Source organism: Toxotes jaculatrix, chromosome 3 (genome assembly GCF_017976425.1).
Source record: "Toxotes jaculatrix isolate fToxJac2 chromosome 3, fToxJac2.pri, whole genome shotgun sequence".
Taxonomy (NCBI): Eukaryota; Metazoa; Chordata; class Actinopteri; family Toxotidae; genus Toxotes; species Toxotes jaculatrix.
The window spans coordinates 5,399,447-5,423,733 of NC_054396.1; the positions used below are offsets into that span (position 1 = coordinate 5,399,447).

The following is a 24,287-nucleotide window of genomic DNA, read 5'->3' on the forward strand; positions in this document are numbered from 1 at the left end:
GTGTGTGTGTGTGTGTGTGTAATTTCCTGCCCTGAATGAGCGTGCTTAACCTGAGGTGGGAGGAGAGGCACACCTGAGGCTGTTTTTATGCTGATTAGGCAGTGCAGTGCCATTCTGCTGCCCATTTTGGCACAAGATTGCATGTGCGTTAAAACCTCCTCAGACCACCTCTTATTGCCAACACAATGCAATTTTCATAACTTTATTCGGTACAGGCACACGCATACAGATCTCACCGACAGCAGATTCACATATGCATCCAAATACATTTTTAATGAGACTGAAAAGATCACAATTTCCACATGAGTGTAATCCTGTGATGTGGAGTTCTGCAGAAAAATCAATACAGCTATACAATGTGAAGAGTGAGCTGCCCACAACAACTTGCAGAACGTCAGATGTTTCCTGTGTAGTTGATAAAACACCTGTATTCATCACACAGCAGCGGAAATGATACGTGTGTTTCATCTCTTTACAATTTCACTGATTGTTAACACAGCTACAACCAGCCCTGCCAATATTTCAGCAGCTGCTACAGACGTCAGCTGCCTGTTAATTCTACCACTGATGGTATATTTGGAGCAGTATATATTAATATTAGCTTTTGTTGCTTCAATGAAATAAACTTGCTTTCTCTCAGAGACCTCAGTCTCTTCCTCTCTTTCGCCCGTTGCTGCTTTTAAAAGGGAATGAGAGGAGCTCATGTGATTGGTTATTACTAAAACTCGCCCGACACCACCTGCTGATTCTGTATTCCTCCTACTAATAATGAATACAGTGTCTCTTCCACATTGCGCAAAGCTGCGTGTGGTTGCACCTGGTTTGGGTCTGCACCTGTGGTCACCAAAAGTATTGCAGCCTGCACGTATTTGTGTTTGCACGTGCTTTCGTTTGAAAACAGAGCCCAAATACTCTATAACCAGGCTGTAGCCTTCACCACAAATGTCTACCTCATGGTGGCGCTAGAGAAAAAGTCAGAGAAACACCAACGTCCTTAGGATTCATGCTTTGGACACCAAGAGTATCTGCAACAAATTTCATGGAAATTTGTCCAAAAATTCTTCAGATATTTCATTTAGGACCAAAATACTGCAACGACACACTGACCAGCAGACAGAACAGACCAAAAGTTGAAAAAGGTGAACGTAAACTATGCTTCGTTGCTGTTCTGTTACCATTAAGTATACATGTGCTATTTTAAATCTGAGAGCTTCTTTCTTGCTCTGCAGTCCTGACAGACAGATTCGGACTCAAGATAACTGAGCTGGGTGGTTGGCAGACACAGTGAAACACAGTAGATCAAGGACTTCAGCGCCATTGTCGGCTTGTACAGCCAGGTCAACGCGCCGACACCCTGTCAAGCCACAGAGTCCGTATGCCTCCCAAAGGCATCGAGTGGCTTCAAAGCGAAACTGAATGAGCCAGCTGCATAAGACCCTGCCAAGTCCCTCTCTGTGACAGAGCAAAGACCAAGTGGAAACAAGGAGATGCATTTGGCTTAAAAAAAAAAAAAAAAAATTTTCTCACTGATAAAATATGCAGTTCAGCTCTGCAGTTTCATGGCAACAAGAGGTTTCATCCTATATTTTGATATATAAACTTGAGTTGCTGCAGCGTGATTAATGTTTCACTTTGGATCATAGGTCTGTTTGCACAGATGCATATAAACTGAGGTTGAAATATTCATAAGTTATAATAAAATCTTGGTAAAACCTACAGTGGTGGTGAACTGCAATCATGATTTCTGTTTTATTATTCTTTTCTTGTCTAGCACTTGTGATTCGTAACTTAGTGGTTGCAATAACAAAATAAGTGACAGAATAAGTGCCATGATCCTATTATGTTCTTCATAGTATTATGGATGTAATTAGAATGTTTTGACACTGATCAGCAGAGGAAAAAGTCAAAGTGACAACAAATCTCTATTAATCTATCTAAATTTAGATTAATACAAAATAAGTATTAGCATATGTGATAACTTTTTCATGCTGATATCATCTCAGGCAGTAGTTTTTTGCATTATACTGTAAGTTAACCACACTTTAATCACACGCTCATCAGACAGAACTTTGAAAATCAGAGATTTTATTATTTATTATTACTATATTGGTAGTTTTTCAATTATCATTTCCAATGTTTTTTTTATTTTAATTAATCATAATTACAGTCGTGGCAATCACAGCATGGCTAAGGTATAGCTAAGATTAAGTGAGTTAAACTACTTAAGTTTGGTTACATTAAGGAATTTCTATTTTATCATATTTGAAAAAGTAAAATCTTTTAAGCTGAAATGTGCTTGTGTGATTTTGTGTTATGCGAGGTTGGGGTGGTGATGGAAACCGTGGTAGCAAACAGCATTGGCACGATCAGAATAATAATAGTGAGTGTCACATTATACTAGTCACTTTGCAGCCATACAGTTGGTAATTTGAGCCAGTGACTGTGACGCGCTCATGAACCAGCTGATGCAGGTAAAACATCAGTGTTCTGTCTAACGCTATGCATTTAAATGACAGGTGAATATTTACCCTGTAATTTACAAGGTTACCAACAACCCAAAGTAGTCCAAAGTGTACATGAAGTAACACGTAAAAATACCAAGAAGTGCTGAAAAACATCCCAAAAAGGTAATTCAAAGTGCACAACAAACTTCTCCAAAATACCACAAAGGCTGTTTTACATTTCAGAGACAAATGTTCTCAGAGGCAGAGGGCTGCTGAGCTCACAAGCCAAAGCTTGATCGCATGCAGGGCTCCCAACAAAGCAACGGGAGCTCCAGCTGCGGGAACAAAAATGCAACTTGCGAGCAGACAGACAGATTTGAGCAGGCATAGCCTGAACCAGGGAAAAGTCAGTTGTGAAAAGCAGTTAAATCTATTTTGAGCGGATCTGTTTTAGTACATTTTAGTATAAGCCAATTTTGAAAGTATTACCTCTCACTGCTCAGAGGCATAGGCCAATGTAGTAAGTGTTTAGCTAGTTGAGTGTAATCCTACTTATACAGTGTGCTCTGTTCCAGCCGTATACAAGGTTTGTTGAGTTTCCAGCTGCTCAGAGTCCAGTGAACTAGGTATTGTTAGGGTATTTCTCAGTCCCTGTGACTTTTTTTTTCTTTGTTTATGGGAAGGAACTCAGCAATTGTTGTTGTTTTTTTTTTCTTAAATAATCTATAAAGTAAGAGATTTTAGCAGTGGGGAGTCCAGAACAAATTTCACTGCACTTTTTGGCAAAGTGTATGTGAAGAAATAACTGAATATGATTATTACTCCAGCCTCCCTGCAGCCTGAAGACTTTTCTTCTGGTCATTTGCTGTACAGTAGTTGGCCTAATTATGTCTTGATTCTTAATGAACCTCACTGGCGATTACCTGGAGGACCACACATGAGATTCAGTGCCATGTAGAGTCAAAAGGCTCTGTTCTTGTATGGGCAAATAAATCAAATTGAATCAGCAAACACTGCAGACATGTAATGAGTACACACTCTAAAGCCCCCTGCTGTGATTTGTTGTCAGTTATTTAAGATTATAGATCTTTCACAGCCTCCTGTTACAACAATGACAAAAAACAAGTGAGAGAGAAAAGCATTCTGGTTTCACCAGGCTCTGTCAAATTTCAGTCTGCTGTTCAGCAGAGTGAAATTTCCAGTGTCGTCGTTTTTGCTGCACTATCACACACTGTCTCCTCTGCGGACCTAGTGCTTAAAGACAGCAAAGTGGCATACACTAACACAGTCCATGGAAAGTTTCATTCTTTTGTCACTGTAATACTGTAAGTTTTATGGAAATATTAAATATTATCATTACAATTGCACCACTAGCCATTAGCTCTAGGTTTTATTGCGCTTCCTATTACTGCATTAAATGTATATTCAATACATGTACAGAATGTACACAATACATGCAACCAGGTCATTCCTATCAGTAATAAAATTGTTCTCACCTGCCAAGCAGGGAAGAGGTAGGATGAGTCTTGCAGTAGGTCTGCTGGAATGTTTTACTCTGTTTGCATTATTTTGTACCTTTTATCGGTACCAAGCTTTAATTTTGCAGCTATTTAGTTAATTTAGTTAATTTATTTTCCAGCTGAGGCCAATATGTGATGGAGAGTCAAGGGAAATCTGATACTTTTTAAGCAGGCCACAACAGGCCTAAGCTGTTTTGTATCTAACCGGGGAGACATTAAATTTACCAGTTTTAACTGTAACAGGCTCAATAACACTATAAAGCATAGCAAGGTGTTATACAACCTTTCCCACCTGGGTGTCAATATTATCTTTATCCAAGAGACTCATTTTAACGTGACGATCTGGAAAATTTTCTTTTAAATTATTTCCTGTTAGGTCACTGGCTATTGCCAAATGAGGTAACACAACGGTCATTGAGCCTGGATGATACAAAAGTAGTGGGCCTCATCCATTACAACGATGACAGAGCGTACAGACAGGAGGTGGAGCAGCTGGTGGACGAGTGCACAAGAAACAGCCTAATCCTCAACATTAATATAACGAAGGAGATGATTGTGGACTACCAGAAGAACCAGCCCTGTCACTCCCCACTGCTAATTGACAACACACCAGTGGAGGTGGTGGGGAGCACTAAGTTCTTGGGGGTGCACCTAACGGACAAATTAACCTGGTCTGACAACACCATGTCTCTGGTGAAACGAGCACAGCAGCGTTTACACTTCCTCCGCAGGATGAGGAGATCACACCCCCCCCCCCCCCCCCCCCCCCCCATCCTTACCACCTTCTACAGAAGCACCAAAGAGAGCGTACTTGTAAACTGCATCTCTGTGTGGTGTGTGGTGCGGAAAATCATCGGGACCTCTCTTCCTTCGGTCCAGGACACTGGACAGAAACGCTGCCTGTCTTGGGCTCACAACTTCACCAGAGACAACTCACACCCACATCATGGACTGTTCTCCCTTCTGGCCTCTGGAAAGAGGTACCGCAGTATCAAAAGCAGAACAACCAGCTTCCACAACTCCTTCATACCACAGGCTATCAGACTCCTGAACACTTTGTAGCCTTTCAACAAGGACACTGTAACACCATAACTACAGCTTATACCACATTGTACTGTATTTTATACTTTTGTAGTTTCAATAATATAACACGCACCACCAGCAGGTCCAATATTAATGGCCAACTGTATATTTGTATTTTGACATTCTCAACCTGCACTATCAGGTAGCACAGTTTTTGTTGAAAAAGAGCACAAGTGCACTTTTGTATTTTATTTTATTTTACAGTAATTTATTTTTCCTTCTATATTCTTAGTTCATTCCTTATTCTAGTTTATTGTACCTTATTGTGTTTTTCTTTGCCTTTAACTTCTGTGATTTTCCGAGCCGGTGCAATGAAATCTCATTCATTATACGTACTTGGGACATAAGATGAATGACAATAAAGTTCTCTGAATCTGAATCTCTGAATGGCCCCCTGATGAAAGTATTGCAATATCCATCTATTTGCAGTTTTTTTATTTGCAATGCACTGGGTGCAAAAAAATGCTGTATTAAGTTGTTGCTAATGCAAACTGCACATTTCCTACTGATGCAGCTTCACATTAAAAAACATTTGACTTCTGAAACACAAGTAAATTTTTATTATGAAGGTGTCATAGGCCATGCAATGTGTTTGTCACTGAGCTTAGCAGTTACTGCTATTTATGCACTTACAGTACAGTGAGCTGTTAGATGAAAACCTGCAGGCGACAGATTCTACACCTTCAACTTCTCAGAGAGGTAACTAATTTCACTGTGCCCTGCTGTTCCCAGACTCATGCCGTGTGCAGCATAAAATCAGATCACAGTTGCTCACAGAGTGATGGAAGAAGGCAAATAATTGCCAGACTTCTTTATTAAAATGATTAAATTAAAACGTTTGTTCTGCTGCCCCCAGAATTCAGTGACTTTAGTACTTTTGTAGTATTAAACTGCCATGCTGTCACCACCAGTAAATACAGGCATCGCCAAAACAACCAGGACTGAAATCTTCGAAATGAACAGGGACACTCATTTGAGGTTTTGGGAAACGTTTTATTTCTCAGATTAAGCTGCTTTATTCTTTTCCACAAACCTAAGTCAGTATAGATAATAATCTGAATCTTGCCTTTATCACACAAAATGGTCAATTAATATTTGCATTCACCACTAAACCCCTTTAGTCCTTTGTTTGAACCCCATTATTAAAAGCATGCTTAGAAATGATATAGAGTTGAAGGTGTCCCTTTATGCAGATGACTTCCTGTTCTACATTTCCAACCTGCCTGTCTTTGTCCCTGCTGCCCTTGCCACACTTCAATTATTTGGTCAAATATCTTTATACTACGGAGCCCCTCTGGTGACATGGTCAAAAAAAAAAAATTAAATTGTGGCAACAAAGTAGCTATAACATGCGCACGAAATACTAATTCGTGGCCACGAATTAGGTATAACGTGCGCACAAAATACTAATACAATTAACATCATTCCTGGACAACTGGGTAAGCAAATCGAGCGCACCCCCTCTAGGGTCAAAGGTAGAGGCATTAGAGGGGCTAAAGCGGCACGATGGACAGGGACGGTCTGATAGAATTTTATTTTAGGCTGGGAATGAGCTACAAAATTTGTGGCCACAAAATAGATATAATATGCGCGCGAAATACTAACTAATACTATTAGTATCATTCCTGGACAACTGGGTAAGCAAATCGAGTGCACCGTCACTGCCCCGTGTGCAGATTATTGCAGGTTGTAGAAACGGTTTGCTACTCAGTTGTCCAGGAATGATACTAATAGTATTAGTTAGTATTTCTCGCACATATTATACCTATTTCGTGCCCACAAATGAGTATTTTGTGCGCACGTTATACCTAATTCGTGGCCACGAATTAGTATTTCGTGTGCACGTTATAGCTACTTTGCGGCCACAATTTAATTTTTTTTTTGACCATGTCACCAGAGGGGCTCCGTATTATACAAACTTTAACATAAGTAAGTTCTTTCTATTAATAAAGCAGCTAAGGATTATCCTCTACACAACCTACCTTTTACAATTGCCCAGCATAGCTTTGCTTTTGTTAGAATCCATGTTACACACAAATCTGAAGACTTTAGGTTTACTTTGCCCCCTTGTTGACCCAAATCCAAGAAGACTGAGAATGCTGCTCTGTACTAGTCTACCTTGGGTGGCATGAGTCAGTTCTGCTAAAAATGTATATTCTTCCACAGTTCTCCTACTTGTTCCAATGCATACCAGTATTCCTCCCCAGACCTTCATCCATTAAGTGGACAGCCTGATCTTGGAGTTCAGTTGGAAAAAGAAAGTTTCGAGGATGCATAAACAGGACTTAAAAAAGCCTAGGCTACTTGAAGGATTGGTTTTTACCAGATCTCAGGTTTTATCACTGGGCTGCCAATATCAGGATTTTTAATTACTGGCTTCAGTACAAGGTCTTTGATTCTTCTCCCAACCTGGCTGGTTATACTGGCAAACTGTCATGCAGTCATCCACCTCTACTTAGCCTGCAGCTGTTCTCTCTCTCCCTGTCTCTTATTTTGTCTGTGTGAGTATGATTGTTTGACTGGAGACAGGTGTGCTGGGGTTAAAGTGGAGCCCCATTAGCATCATCCTATCCTGCAAATAAAGACACCCAGCTCTGCCACTACCACCCTACCAGATCTCAGCTCCTGCTCACTCAGTCTCTGTTCAAGCCATTCTAAGTTCTGTTTTGCTTGTTGCCGGTTATCAGTGCCTACCCTGCTTTCCCCTTCCTGTAGTCCCGTCTGCTCTGATCCGGCCCGTCTCCAGTCCTTCATCCTGCCAACCCTGCTTCTCTTCCGTGGACCCCATTTGGCTCAGCTTACCACTCCCTGGACATTCTGCTCGGCTCAGTTCTGTGTTCTTCCCTAATCAACACAACCAGCTACCAGCCCAGTCCCCACGCTCCAAACCATTCCCTCTGTTCCGCTCGTCCCTGAATATTCTTCAATCCAACTCCAGTCTCCCCACCTCACTTTGTTGTACACCCAACCTGTATCCACACCCTAACCCATATCATTGAAAGCTCTAGTACACTCTCGTACTCATTTGCCCATTTCCCCCATACTAAGCATGTGATTGTTAAAACCTCTCTTGGAATCTGGGTTCAGTTTTTTTTAAACCGGCCATAGAACCAAATCCTCCAGAACATATTTTACATTTTTACCTGCTGTGGTGCCACATATTTTTCTAAATACAGAGATGTCTTAGCTGTATCCCTCAAAATTAGAAATATAAAAAAGTTGCACAAAATAACTTTAAACCACAATAAATTTGAGTGTATTCACTGGCTAGTCTTTGAGATACACTCAAATTTATAAACTAAGACAAAAACAAAACGAACACCCGCTATCTGGATTATACTAGTTTTATTGTGTGCGCTGTTTATGGATTTTTTGCGACTTTTTACTGGTTTTCTGCACACCCACTCGTGGAAGAGAACAGCTCTCTGAGACATGTTTAAAGTTTGATATGTAAGTGTTACTCCTCCGGTTTAATATGCAAAAAGAATTATTGCTCTATCTTATGTGGTTGCAGTTTTACCGGCATTTAAAAATTGATATGCAAAAGAGATCGCCGGCGCTCCCGTCGGTTTAAACCCCTTAAAGATCGCCGGCGCTCCCGTAGGTTTAACAGGGTTAAGCACTACTTTGGTCAACAATCATTTTTCTACATATGCCCCATTAGGTGCAAATCATATCATATACACTGTAAATGTGGTCAAATCTTGATATCAGTATTTTTACAGAGTGGTATATTGATAATGTTTTTGCATCCTTTCAGCAACTCTTTCTCACTTTGCAACATTTTTTCAGATATTTACAGGTCTGCAACTTTGCCCGTAATACGTTCCAAATGTTTCTCAAACCCACACAATGATTCAATTTTAGATGGTTTCCTGATGCCAGTCCCAGCTTTGAAAGACTCAATTTCATCTATCTACAATCAAATTAATCTTCTAAACACAGAGTCATTCAACTCTATAAAGACCCTTTGGGAGGAGGATCTGGGAGAGGTAATGTTTGGGCATTCCTTCTTTTCCATCTCTACATAATTACTGGACAGAGATTTTTTAATACCTTATCAGAGATAACAGGGGAAAAGGTAAATTCAGATGCTCTCAGTGCATTGTTTGGGGTCTTCCCCTCACTGCCTTATACCCACGGGATAAAAGGCATCCTCTATTTTCTTAGATTAGAAAAAAAAAATCTGACTTTTATTAAGGGACTCCTCCAGTAAATTTGGGAAAATATGGGGTCCATTCTTCCAGCTTGTTAAAAATATAAATTCCCCCCCATTCCTGATTGAAGCAATTTTTGTAATTTGGAGGGATATCAATATTGTGTTTGTTGTGGCGCGGGTGATTTCCTGCTGTGTTGACTATTCGTGTCTACTATGGACTCAGTTCACCATTAGCTGACAATTGTTTTTCTTGTATTATTTATTTATTTTTTTGTTTATGGTTGTGTTCTTTTAGTTTTCTCAGTCTTTGTAAACTGTTAGTGCTTCGCAACAGTTTAGTCAAACTTATTTGGAGGGGTAAATGAAGGTGAACGCTAAAATGATTGAAACAAATGTCCATTGTTAATAGCTATCAGTTTACAGACTCACTTCTTCGTTTAAACGTGACCTAATGTGCTTACCTTAGTTTCCCTGATTAATGATGTATCATTATTGACACTATGTTCCCAGATCAGACACAATATTATCATAACTAATAGAAGCCATGACAAAAACTATAAAACTGAAAATTTCCTTAATTAATAAAGTGTTAAGTTAATAAATGAATCTCATTTTCAAACAGAAACACCTCTTTGGCTTTTCGGTTTGATCCTGACAGGAGCAGATCAGAAACGCTCTGTCAGCCCCCCACCCGTGTGCTTTAATAAAAGCTGTCCTGGTCGATCATAGCAGCCAATTAAATGCTGTGCTTCACCTCTGTGTGAGGACAAACATTTTGCATTTGATAATGGTGAGCAGTAGTAAATGGAGAAGTGATGGGTGGATAGGCTGGTAAAACACTCTTTAGGACATGGCCACACCTGGCTGCTGCTGTGGCTGATGCCGCTACTGCTTGGAAACTATAGTGAGGGTGAGATTAGTATGCAAAGCTTTTGTTCACTGAACATGGCGTTTGCAGCCTTTGACAAACCGTAATGAACTGAGCAGGGCCTCATCAACCACGCAGGAACCGGGAATGATCACAACTCTCACAACAGTCAGTTGTGAGAGAAAGTGGAGTGAAATTATTGCAAAAGGGAAAGAGGCTTAGAGCAGCGTAGGCATTGTTTTTGTTTGTTTGTGAAATCTAAACAATGCACACAAACATGCACAGTCTCCACTTTCAATCTTTTCTCATTTTATTTCTACAGTTAAAGCAGAAATGTTAGGACTAAAACATACAAGGCTTTAAAACACACACACACACACACACACACACAATGTGCAAGGATGTAGCTACAACTGAGAAGTAAAATATTAACCCAACACGGACAGTAATCACTGAGCATATCCTGCCTCTGTGCTGCTGGTACCTTGAAACAATCAGTCACCCTTTGATATTTGGCTGAATTTGGTTGCCCTTTTAGGAAGAGGCTGTAATACCAGAGACAGCATAACATACAGGATGCACACCTTTGACGTATACCTTCAATAAAAGACAACTGAAATGACAATAAGATTTAATTCATTCCTTCTAATAGGTACAGAGATTGATGTGGACCTCAAAGAGAGAACCAATCTTTTGCAATCCAATTATGTAAAGCTGGCAGGTTTCCTTTTCACAGTCTAAGATCAATTGCACAGCAGAGAAAATGAGATATGATCCACAAGAGGCTGAAGGGGTCTGTTGTATTAACCCAAGCAAAGTCAGGGAGGGAAGAGATCAAACAGATATTACATCAAATAATTCCAATAATCACTCTAAAATACCTTTTGTGGTAATGGCTGGCATTTTTACAAAATCCCGGCCAATGTAACCCTGTATAGGGTAATATTAGAGTTTCTGCCATTTTTATTTGTTATTGCCTTTTTGCTTAACAGAACAGTTCAGTCAGTGACCTTGCTGATCACAGAAAAAATAATTTGTTTCTTTAAATAATGTATTATATTCACATTCACTTCAATTTAACCATGAGAAAATACACGGCTACAGCCTGTCATCTCCTAGTTGTCACAAACAGAACAGCGAAAGAGGTTGTTTTGGGGTTTTTTCCACCGGAATCTGTGACAGTCAATGGTGCTAAACTCCAAACACGTTTTTTTTTTTTTTTTTTTTTTTTATTGAAGCACATGCAACTGTACCAATCACTGTTTTCTCTTGCCTGTCAGAGCCTGTTGAACAACTTGAGGTTTCACACCAAGCCCAATTAGTTTGGTGGCAGGACTTATTGGAATGGAACAGCCGTGATGCAGAACAAGAACCAAAGCAGTTCCTGGTAAAGAGGAATGTCAGTCAAACACATGTCGCACGGCGTCAAGGAAGAAATGAAACAAGGTTGATTCACACCGCTGCCTCACTGTGGTATTACTCCCAGCACTTTATTGCTAAATGCTCTGCTTCTTTGCAGTCTGGTGATACTCTGGTAATGAGGCCATGCCGGATATTTAATGAGGAGGAATTCAAGCAATGACATTGTGAACAAAACCAGCACAGATTTTAACCAGACTCCTGTGATGCAATGACTAATATTAAAAGATGTTTAGTGAGGTCAAATGAAGGATTACTGTAATACTGTTACACCACCTTTATCATCCGTCCATCTGTCCATCCATTCTCTAGTGACGTCTGCTGGTGTCACAGCAACACAGTGAACTTCATCTTACAGCAGACCAATCAGAGCTTAGAATCATCATAAAAGTAGGTAGTTCTGATTTTCATTTAGGAATATGAGCTGAAATATGAGTATAATTAAAAGTATAATAAGATGATTTTTTTTTCTACTGAGTCTAAGACTAAGACTTTTGGATAATGGACAAGGTTTTGTTTTTTTTTTTACATGGAAAATTGAAAGTCTCCACTAAGATGAACAGATGCAGAGGTGGGAACCACCCTAATATAGCATCCACCTGAAACAATTTCCTGTTGTTCATGGTGTAAGAGCCAGTTGTCACCACATTGCGGTAAGGCTGGACTTTGAAATACATGCTACGATTATAGGCATGTAAACAGCTGAGCAGGGACAGTACAGGTGTCAGTGGTATACCTGTAGCTCTGTAGCTCTCTGGTGCCACAGGTGGTGAGAGGATGGACGCAGGCCACATTAAATAACAGATTCACCAAAAAAAAAAAAAAAAAGCCAATGTTGTTTTCGGACCAGTGCATTTCTATAGCCATTCACTGCAGGACTTCAGTACCCCACGACCCTGATCAAGGTCTCAGGGAGCTGGAGGCAATCTCAACATGCACTACCACATGGGAAAAAAACAACAACTTTACCTTTAAGTAATTCAGGGAACATACAACCTCCAGTGGAAATTATTCTGATCTTTGTGAGCAGTATTGTTTGCTAGCAGTGGTTTTGAAGGCAGGTGCAGGTTGTTTTAAATTCCATTGCTAGTCCAATCCTGTAATTGGATTTGGTAGCACCGAGGTGTCTGTGACCTTTACTATGAAGCGGCTTGTTTAAACTGGAGCTCTCGTAACCTTTGACACGTTAAGTCCTCAGACAGTCTGATGACAGGTACAATGACAAGTCACCTGAGAGGTTAGCTCATTCAGCATCATTCAAAACAAATAATACCAATGCAATGCTAATCAATGGGAAAAAAAATAATGGATGAAGATAATTTGTGTTTACTAGTCAGTGTACTCCAATCAATGTTTAATTCATTATGCGAGGTTGGAAATTTAAAGAGTCAATTAGATCTATCCTCCGAGGTTTCTCTGCAAAATCTGAATATGTATTCAGGGATTTCTAGGGCCACTCTGAAAATTAATTATTAAAGCCTGTCCAGTGGCTGCAAATGCTAGCAGCAACCTCTCACAGCTCAAGAGGATTTAACATGCATCACAGTTAATGGCCACCACATGAATGTTTAAATGTTTCAAAAGGTTATGTACCCTGTAGCCTTTTCAAAAGGTTATCCACCATGCAGTGTTAGAGCCATCACCTGGAGGTCCTGGAGTAACGCCGTGGCTCTGCTTTGTGTGCCTGGCAGCAAACTCAGCTTCATTATTTACCACTTCACTTTTCTTCAGGGCTGAATTTGACTATAAACCCGCCCATAATTTCTTTGAAGTATTAGAGGGATCAGAGTTAGCAGCTTAACGGTCTGTTAAAGGGGTCAGACTCTGAGCTCTGATGTAACTCTGTGGCTGTTTAGTGAGGCAGTAGGTCACTTTTTAATTATCCATCTGAGTGACTGACAGATGAGACTGCTCCTCAGTCCTAAACCATCCCTGCAACACTACACACTCACACTCACACTCATGGTGTAATGGTACAAAGTGCTGTACTTAGGTACAAATATAAAGTACAATAAACATGAAGTACTATACTTTTCTACATTTCAGAGGAAACTATTGTATTTGATACTTGTTTATCTCTTAGCTATAGGTATTACTTACTTAAATTAGATACTAGAAATGTGATTAAATAGATAAAGATTTTACATATCAAACATCTGATCATGTTTTACTACTGTTAATGGTGGTTCACAGCGAGGGAGAGAGTAAAACATTGATGTACGAGACCTCATCTGTGGTTTGTATGAGAAAACCTTCTCGTGCAGGATGCTGCTCCTATAGTAGAGAGCAGCGATTCAGTAAAAGTTTAAGAGTTGTATGCATCTTAGAAAAGGGTGACACAGATGTGATATTTGAAAATACATTTAAGAGCAGACAGTTGCTTGATTTTGACTAGATTTTGTGCTAGCAAAAGGAAGCGTGTTTACACTTATTATTTAACCTGGCAGTCTTATTCTTTTTTAAGCTGTTTCATAACCTGAGGTCGACTTGTCGCTTTATGTTGGTTTGCCACTTGAGCCTGACCGCAGTGCTGCTGGATCAGCAGCTGCTTTCCTCAGAAAATTCAAAACACCAAAAACATTTGACTTCTTGTCCCATTAGGTCACCAGAGTTACCTCATTACACACAACAACCGCTTTCATTCACTTCGCCACAGTTAGCCTACTTTTCAGAGCAAAGACATCCACAGAATGTAAACACAGCCACTACATAGCTGCACATCGCTAATGAGCACATCATCATCATTAGGCGGCTACGTGTAGCAAAAAAAAAATCCTTTAGTAGTAGGAAAATACTGAACATTGAATTAATGATTCTGCAGCTCCCCTTCAGCTTTACAATGAGTTTCCACCTTCCATTGTCTATTAGTAACTTGAAAGGTGATAGTATGTCAACATTTATATATTTATATATACATTTTATATATAATTTCTTCCAGTTTAAACGTTCTGTCCTTCACAGCTACATCAACAGTAAGAAAGATTGTAGACTGAAAGCTAACTCATCCTACCTGAGATCCCCTAGTGTCACCCTGTTAATATTAAGCAAATCTAGAAGTCAGGTATATTCATTCTTCCCCCACAGGAACAATAGATCAAAACTAGCAGCATTATTAAACAAGCGCAGTGAACACTGTGTCCAGAGAAAGTTGGACTCATTAACATCTTGCTTCTCTTTGCTGTAAAGCTTCACAGAGAGAGCAGCCTGAGAACACAAGTGTCTCATGTGCAGTTTTCTGACAAATGTTTACATGATTTCAGGCTCCTGAAAATCCCAGTTTGTTCCCTTCTCCTACCATTTGGAGCTGCTATCATCGGAAATTGCCTGGTGCAGCTTAGAGTATAACAGATGTGAAATACTCATGTTTTTGTTGGACAGGTGTGGAACATAATGAAAAGGCTTCATAAGTCACCAAGTTTGCCCAGCGGACACATGCAACACACTGCCAATATTTGTAGATGGACCTTTTTTTTTTTTTTTTTACAACCTGTATTTTATGCCTTGCAACATTAACGGCATCAACAACAGTGTCAGGAGAGAACTTAGACGTCTCTCTTAGCTTGCAAGGTAAGAAAGAGTTTCATCTGTCCAGTCAATAAATAGAGCGTGAAGTATTGCATAAAAATGGGAATATTGCAGCAATTAGCCTTTTCTGCAACAAATGTAAACAGCTTAATCAAATGTTATTTATACTTGGAGCAAAAACTGTAATTATATCATATTATTTGCATATAACCATAATTAATGAAATTTTACGAGTGTCAAGCAATATGATTGTATCAGTGGGTCTGTATTCATATTCATGCAGCAATAAAAGGACATGTAACACCTTATTTTGTGCAGCATCAGAAACAAGTGCAAATGATTCTCCAGCATAACAACAAATGGATTCATCAGCAAACAGCACTGGATTATAGCTGTTAATGAGTCTGGGCTTTACTTCACCATGCTTCATTAAAGCCATATAACATTAAATTAGCCTATATAGTACATACATGCAAACAATGTGGCTTTGACATGGCTACCTGTTCATACCAGCACAGGGTATGCTCTGTAAAACTCTGAAGGTCAGACTTCATTTGAATGTAGTCTGCAGTGGTGCTTTGAATATTATTTTTCATTCAGAACAATTGTTCAAATAGGAACAAGAGACAAACACTTCTTTTAAAGCTCTGTGTTGTGCTGAATATCATTGAGATGCAGACAGAGACAAACCATCGGAGGCAAATTCCCTTTCGACATTTATAGTCCTTGAGAGCATAATGAAATTCTTATCTTTCTAAACATGCACAGATCTCAGTAGAATTAAGAGTTCTTTGACCGGCTGTGTATTTGAGATACATCTATCAGGATCATTTTTAACTAATGCTGAACTGAGTGCAGTTGAAACGGCGCCGAATCCAGAACGACAATGAGAGAAAAATGCGATGACAAAGATTTACTCCGAGCTGTTAGTACGCTACAACCTCTCATCTCTTTTTATTAATTTAGAGAATTTGACAGCGCTAATGACACACGATGTTCATAACAAAACAACAATTGTTGCCACTCATTTAAAAATCATATTTTATGTAAATGAGTGTAAAGCTGGAGTTGATTGCGACTGGTTAAATTTGATGAACTGTTTGTAAACAAGCTGTTTGTACATCTTTAAGTCATCAGGAATTTTGACATAATCAATAATGAGTGATGGAAGGATGATCATAGTCACTATAGAAAGACAAACAAGACTCTGGCTTCATCTGTCTATATTAAGATAAGCTTGAGTGAGAAGTGAGGAGCTTAGAGGAGGCATTCAGTGGGATGCTGATTTGAATATGATTAATGGAGGGCCAGGTCTTCAAATCCCATCCAGTTCCCACAGCCAGTCTGCCTCTGATAGGCCACCAGTCAAAGTTGCTCGTGCTATCACAGCTCACACTAACAGCCTGTTTCTGCCCAGAGCTCAGTAGGGGGAGACGTCTGGGTGCGGTCTCAGCCCAGATCAAAACGTAAAGGGTCAGAGACGCTCTCTCCAGCTGGACAGGAGTTCAGCATCACAACATCTCAGCCAATAAGAGAGGAGAGGCATTAAATATCTAATCTGAGGCATTCTGCTGTTTTGTCGCCTTCTATTCATCCTTCACTGAGTTCATAAAAGCTTTTACATTCGCTGTTCTGAACGCACAAAATCTGATAGCTGTTTCTGGGGGAAAATCTGCCGGGGACAGGAAATGATTCCTTTATCATGGCTGTTCCGTTCGGATGAATCAAATGACTCGGCAGTTGAGGAGAATTAAGTGCAACACACGCTGACCACACTGCGAGTCAGATACCACTGTGTAGGATGGTGCACACGCCTGATGTGCAGCACAGACAGAAAGCATCGGGGTCAGTAGCTGGAATGTGCAGATCTGAGATCAAAGGTGATCAAATTACTGCTTTTAACACCCCAAGAGTATTGATAACGGCATCAATATGGGTGATCCCTGCCCTGGTATTACTCAATAATACCAGATGTTGCACGTATGTGAGACACACGGCTGAAAAAATGTGGCGGACCTGGATTCTGTGTAGAAAAGCCTTTAGGGCTTAGTCACACCAGGATAAAACAGTCACAGACTGAAATGAAGTTCAAGTTTTCAGCCTGTCCACTTTTGCAAAAACCTGCCACAATCAAATTTATCCACAGTATGACCCACATCACTAAACGCTCCCTAATTCACAAGAAAGCTCAAATGAATTTTGCCGTGCCACCTTCTGGAGAGGCACTGACTCAGCATGACTGACAAGACAGGGAAAAAAAAAAATTTGAGATGTGTTTGAATGACAGATGATATCTCAGATGTCATGTCTTTAAACACCACAACAATGACCACAGGCATCAAAATAGTAAAAAAATAAATAAATAAAAAAATCAACTGTTATTCAGCACAGGTTATGAAAGGAGTTCTGGAGTTAATATTTTCTAAACTGTATGGATTTGAAATGATCATAAAATGAAGTCTCACCATGTTATGTCTGATGGCACTGAGCAGAAAAGATCAACATTTAAAAACAACACAAGAGGGAGTGATGGGGCTTACTGAGAGGAATGGGAACATGAAGATGATTTCCACATCAAGCGAGCGTGTTTTTGTCTTTTCAGGGAGCATGTCATGTGCAATAAAGGTGAGGCTCACTGCAAACATTGTAAGATGATCAGATTTACTGGTTTTCCATCCTTTCGTGTTTGGTAGATTTCTTTTGATCTCAGTGTGTGATCTCAGAAATGCAGCAACAACGTGGGAAAGCTAAGCCGGTTCACCACTTTCTCATTTGGTGTTATCCCGTGTCATCACATCTGTCATGAAATTAAGGATGGGAAATCGAGAACCGGTTCCAGTTGAGAACTGGTTCCAAATATTCTGAACCCTCAGAATGAGAATGTGGTCTTATCAGTTCCTTTTACTGATGCCGGAATGTATTTGCTGGCAGCTGTGCATTTCAACAATGACGTCAAATCAGGATTGTGTGTCTTAATTGTGTCTCATGCAGGAAGAAACGGTCCAGTGGGCTTCATTTCAAGAAGAAAGATGACAACAGTGCTAGTTGTGATGATGTCTGTAAAATGCTAATTTCAAGTTAGGGTGCAAAGACCAGCAATAAGCTGAAACATCTTTCTATGAAACAGGCGCTTAAAATCCAGGAATGCCATGTTGATCTCTACACACGAGTGCCACGGTTTCCCAGCTGAGCAGCAAGTCCACAGCATTTACCACACATAGGCTCTACTAGGGCAGCCCACCCAGGCAGATTAAGACCCACCTGGATGGATGAAATCACTCCGTTTCAGTTTAGTTACATCTTAGATTTCAATGTCTTGTTTCACTTTCTTGCTTTTTGGCCACACACCTGTCTGAGCTGCATGTGCTGCAGTAACTGAGTGAGGACTGGAGGCTTCTCTGTGTGAAGCTGCCTAGTCTCTACCAATAGTCTGCATGTGAAGCATTTAGGGGACATCTGTGAATTGCAGGTAAAGTGTAAGTGGTCTTTGGACATCTGCAATCACATCTCTTGATTTCTGTATTAAGATTTTATTTCCTCAGCACCTTAAAAGCGAAGCATTTCAGCTGAAGGTGTATATTGGACCGAGGAATTTGTGAACAGAAAAACCTGCAGTCCATGTGAGTCATATTCAGAAAGCTCTGCTGCAAGACACTCAGATATGATGAATGTTCACTGCTGAGTGATTTTATTCCACAATTGGATAAACCTTAGATTTTCATGTGCAGCACAAGCCCAGACCAGACAAATAAAACAACCTGCTATAACAGGCAATTTTAAACATTACAATCTCTGTCATTTCTGACACTTGAAGAAAAAGGATTGCACGAGACTAAAGTAGAAAATGCAGTCAACTGAAACCAGGTATGCTGATTGTCAGTGTAATAAGCAGTCTTTACTGTCTTTGTAGGTTGATAACACAGGCCGGTGTCAGTCAGCAAATTTCAGATAATTATTAACTACTTCAGGACCCTTTTAACTTTCAAGCTTGGTCAAATATAATTTGTACGTACAAAGACAACTTCACTCTAGTCCTTAAAACAACTGCATAAACTGCACTCCACATTCATTTTAGCTGACCGACTGACCTACAAAGTCAGTGCTCAGTAGACCCCCCAAAGTACCCAAGTCCTGACTCATTTGGGTCCCCAGATTTTTGCACATACAACAGCTACTGTTTATTTTTATTTATTTTTTTAACTTTATGGAATACAAAAAGAAAGAGTGCATTAACATTTGAAGAAAGACTTATTTATAATGTGTGTTTGCTGCAGGGGCTGTATTTTCTTCTTTTCACTTAAAAAAATCAGCACAGTTGGAATTTGCCCAGGGGAACATAAACGTTTGCATCCAACTGTATCTTGCACTGCACTATAATTTTAATTTTCCTGTTTTAATCTGTTTTCTGTACCTTCTATTTTATTTAACTCTTTTTTTTTTTTAATCCTATTGTGTCTAAGTGTCTTTATTTATTTCCTTATATTTCTTTTCTGTCTGCTCTTAATGCCTCTTTACATCTTAAGTAAAGCACTCTGAGTTGCCTTGTTGCTGAAAGGGGATACACACACAAGCCTACCTGGCCTATTTTATACTAAACACTTGTATAAGGTTTCCGTAGTGTAGCGGTTATCACGTTCGCCTAACACGCGAAAGGTCCCTGGTTCGAAACCGGGCGGAAACACTTGCTTTGTTTTTGGGGACGGCCGTAGCACAGCATGTTAAGAGCACCGCTTTGGACTTTACCCTGTGAGATCAGAGGGTAAAATGCAGAGATACATTTCCCCAGCTTGAGGGATCAATAAAGTAATAGTAACTTTAAACCTTTGAACTTGTATAGCAGGAAATACAGTTTAGTTTAGTATAACTAATGACATTAATGAATGGCTCCGTTCCCTTTAAATGCTCTACTTGTTCATATCATCATTAATATTATTATGTACACATGTTTTCCTAGTTTGACATGTGATGATGTTCACCATGAAAAAGATCAATTTGATGTTAATCACATCCCAACAGCCAGGCTAATGGAAGTAGACAAGGCTGAAAAATGGTGGAGTGTTCCTTTAAAGGAGGACTGCCTCACCTTAATAATATCAGTGTTGTGGCTGCTGAGTCTTGCCTTCTAGTTCATGTCACTTTAAAGACCATCAGAGGCGATGTCAGCAGAGAGCATGTCATCCCTATCAAGCCATACATACATACATTAAGGTCAACCTTGACAAAGTCAACATCCTTCAGCTGCTGAACTGATCCAGGCTGCAAACAAGAGCTGACTGAGACTTTTTGCCTCCGCTCACATGACAGCATCTGCACTACACTGAGCGCAGTGCAAACAAATTAAAGCCAATAACTACCCTGATCAATTTCTGAAACTGCAACGCAATCACAGAATGACATACAGTAAACATGAGTTTCTAATGTCAGTGCACTTTAGTTGATTTGAAATCCCGTCCTTCAATACAGGACTCGCTTAACATTGTCTTTCTTTTAGAAGCAGTTGTGTCACCGCTGATGTACATGAATAAGGAAACACGTCATTCCCTATGAACAAGTAATTGCAGTTTATGTTTGTGTCATGATTAAAACACACAGTCTTTTCATCATTCCTGTGTTCAAGTACCTTCTGTACCATGTGGTCAAGGTCTAAAATTGTTCTGACCCCGTGTATTTATTTCACTTCACCATCTGGCTGCTCTGTGCTGCAAGGTCACTTTTCATCCCCGGGTTCACTCTCAGCCTCTTGTCTGATTGTAACGTGATCACTGAAGTTCGGTCCCTGATGCTAAATCTTCAAAGTGGGTCACAAAGAAATGAAAAGATAAATTGCGGTGACTTGCATTCAAGCAATCAGTGCTTCTTTTTCTTTCTTTTTTATTTATTTAAAACGCATTTTTGCAAACTAACAGTTTAGATCAAGAACACCTTTGCATAAATAGCCCTACGATGCATGGGGAGGAAAAGAACCGAGACGTTTGTTTGCTAAATTCTTTGGAGAACAAAAAACACACTGTAACGTACATTCTCTGATCATTTTTCCACATCTAAACTTCTTATGCCTGAACAGAAATGTATGTGGTGAATTCAACATCTGATCTAAATTCACACACAAGTGATAAAACAAGTATAACACAAAGCAATATTATACCAAGGCACCTTTTAGCTATGATACATTAAAAAAAATCATGCCACATGCCCTAAACAATGTAATAATGTGTTATAGTCAGGGAATAATTTAAGCCCTGTTTGCTCAGTGAGCTGCACACAGCCACAGACAGACACATATAAAACTCGTGCATTAAAATTCAAACACAATTAAAGCTTAACAATAACGACCACTGAGCAGCAGAAAACAATATGAAGCCTCTCCACTAACAGAGCTCACACATTTGCAAACGCAGACTGAGAAAAGACATTTTCTGGCTTGATGTAGATAAAACAAACCGCACTGGTCATGGTTCTGCTTGTGAGATTCATGACTCGGCAGAGCGGCATCAATGCTTTGGGATTTCTTTGTAAAACCAAAACTAATGAGAAAATTTGACCTTGCTTGTGTTTGCCACAGTTTTGATGTGAAAGAAAATAAATAAATAGTAGAAACTAACACGTCTGTTAGAGAAATTCAAAATCAAGGCCATTTCTGGGTCTTTCCAGGTACAGACCAACAAAGTCACTTCTCTGCCTCGGCTGCAGATGTGGGACTTTGTTACCATGTTGTCATGTGTTACCTCGAAATGTTATTATCGATAAAATAAAATGTTGTAGTGACTGTTTTCTGTAAGCCTTCGGAGATGACTGTTTCAGTGGTCTGCTGTCTCTGACTTGTGAGCCGAGAAGGTGTTTCACGTTCTTCAGTCGTCCATCACATGAACATCTGATGGGACAGGTGTGTGTGTGTTTTTTTTTTTTTTTTAAAACACCATTCACCTGTCTACACAGGCTGCTGACGGCTCGCATTTCACTTGTGCTACACACACAGAACCACAGTTTATTTTTACCGTTCAAGTCTATTTTCTTCTGTTTTACTTGAGTAACTACAGCGATAGTGTACTGCGCTCGGAGCGCTGCCAAAACACAGGTGACCTACACTCAGCGCTGTGTAGACGCATTGTGTGTACACACTGAAGGAGGACTCAAGCTTCACTTTCTCTAACTGAAGCATAAAATGCCTTAACAATATTTTGTTTTAAAAAAAGTTGTGTGCACAGTAAGTATATTTACTCTTGACTTATACAACAAGCACTAAGAAAAAGTGGTGTCTGAATTCCAGATATTAGGTCCTTGGTCAGAAACACAAAGTTGGGCATTTGAAGGTCGTGAAAATGTAGGTCAGAAGTTTCTTTTGGAAAGCGCTGAGAATGGCAGAAGCTGTAAAAAGGAGTAAAAAGTCCCTATACACAACACAAAACACTGATCTAACAAAAAGTGCAGTGCTGTCCTTGCATACAATTGACACTTTTATTGATTATAAGATTGTACTTTTTACTTGACTGCATTTATTTAACAGCATCGGTTACTCGTTGCTTTGCAGATGAACATCTTCCACATGGTCACATTATGAAATATGATGCGTTGTCATAGATTAAACTGCCCAACAGAATAAAATCTAGTTAAAATTACTTCCACCTCAGCTAAGCTGCAACAAATAAACGCTGCCCAAGGCTCAGTCATAAAACAATAATATATAGTATCACACTGAGAGCATCTTCTGCTACTTACTTATAGTTTGGTGATAATATTGCATTTCTGAAAAATGTCAAATTACACTTACATTTACATTGTGGTGTTTCTACTTTTTCTTGTCCCACATCATGGAAACATGCCACTGGACAACCAACATCCAGTGAAACATGTGAAGACCAGCGATATTTCTAGATGTCTCTCTATGAGCTACAGTGCAGGTATGGATCATTAAAATGCTCTGTAACATCTCTGTTTAATCTTTGTTTTCATTTAACAAGGCGTGGTAGGATTATGTGCTCGCCTCGCCGCACACTGTTAAAACACGAGGCACTCTTCTGTACAGCTCAGATATGACGCTGTGCCTCATCTTAATTAGCACACGCAGAGGTACGACACGTGTCGCTCTACATGTTCAAAGAGAACATGACAGACACCTCCAGATTTTCTGATTATTATTTAACAGTCTGTTTATACCATAATTAGAACATATGGATCTGGAAAAAAAAAACATACAATGGGGTCGAACAGGTGATCGCCCCTCTCTTACACTCTGACTATGCATCTTTTATCAAGATAATGTATTATGTACATGCAGTTTATGCTAAGTATACATGTAAACAGAAGAAGTAATAAATAACAGAGAGAGAATGTCACTTCCAACTGTCTGCATTATGATTAAGATTCCTGAACATGCACACGTGTCAGCGACTGATTGTTTCGTGTACAAGTGATGCATCAAAAGCAGAATGTAAATAATATCCACTTTATATTTATGAATTTGGTTATTAGTAGCATCAACAGAACAATAGACTTTAAATAAAAAGTAGACTTTTAATAAAGCAGAAAATAAAAACCTATTAAATATTTGTGAATCAGGGAGAGGACGACTATCACTTCAACACACCTGCATGTAATCATCTGAAAGGACACCCTGAATACATTTGTGCTCCTCCTATTTTTCTATTATATTCTATAATCAACACACAAACAGTGCAGGAGCGTGTAATGCCTCATACGACACGCCTCTCAGGGTGGACGCTCTGCAGACCTGCCGAGTTGTCATCGCTGGGACTGTCCACTCGCACAAAGTAATGAGATCATCCTGGGTGAAGTGATGCTGAAAATGAATCATCTCCTCCCTATCCCCTAACGGCACGGTGGGCACATTTCTCCTGGACCTTGTACTCCGAGGCCATCCATCCTCCACCGCCACGCAGGGCAGCGGCTTCGCTCGTCACGGGCGCAGCCCACCGACCCCCCCTCAACAAAAAGCACCTGACAGGAAGCCGGCATCTAATCCAATCATAGCCGCACAGGTCAAATCCACAACTATAAGAAATATTATGACTTGTCCATGTTGGGTGCTCATTCACTTTAGGCCTAAATTCAACCACAAATTGCTGCAGCCGAGGTCCAGTTATTGTTTGGCCAGGTAGGAATCTATATTTGTTGATAAAGGTATGTCAGCGCAGTAGATACACTGTTTTACCCTTGTATCTTCAGGACATGTTTTCTATTAAGAGGAAATTGCTATTTAAGTTTAACACAATTTTGCTCTGAGACAAAAGTATAAGAACATTCCTGTTGGG

General features: G+C 39.8%; 1 non-coding gene across 1 annotated transcript; it reads left to right on the plus strand.

Annotated features, from left to right (window-relative positions):
* The first annotated feature begins 19,626 nt into the window (after positions 1-19,626).
* Positions 19,627-19,699, plus strand: trnav-aac. Its single transcript has one exon. It is a non-coding gene; the product is annotated as a tRNA-Val (tRNA).
* Positions 19,700-24,287: the final 4,588 nt, after the last annotated feature.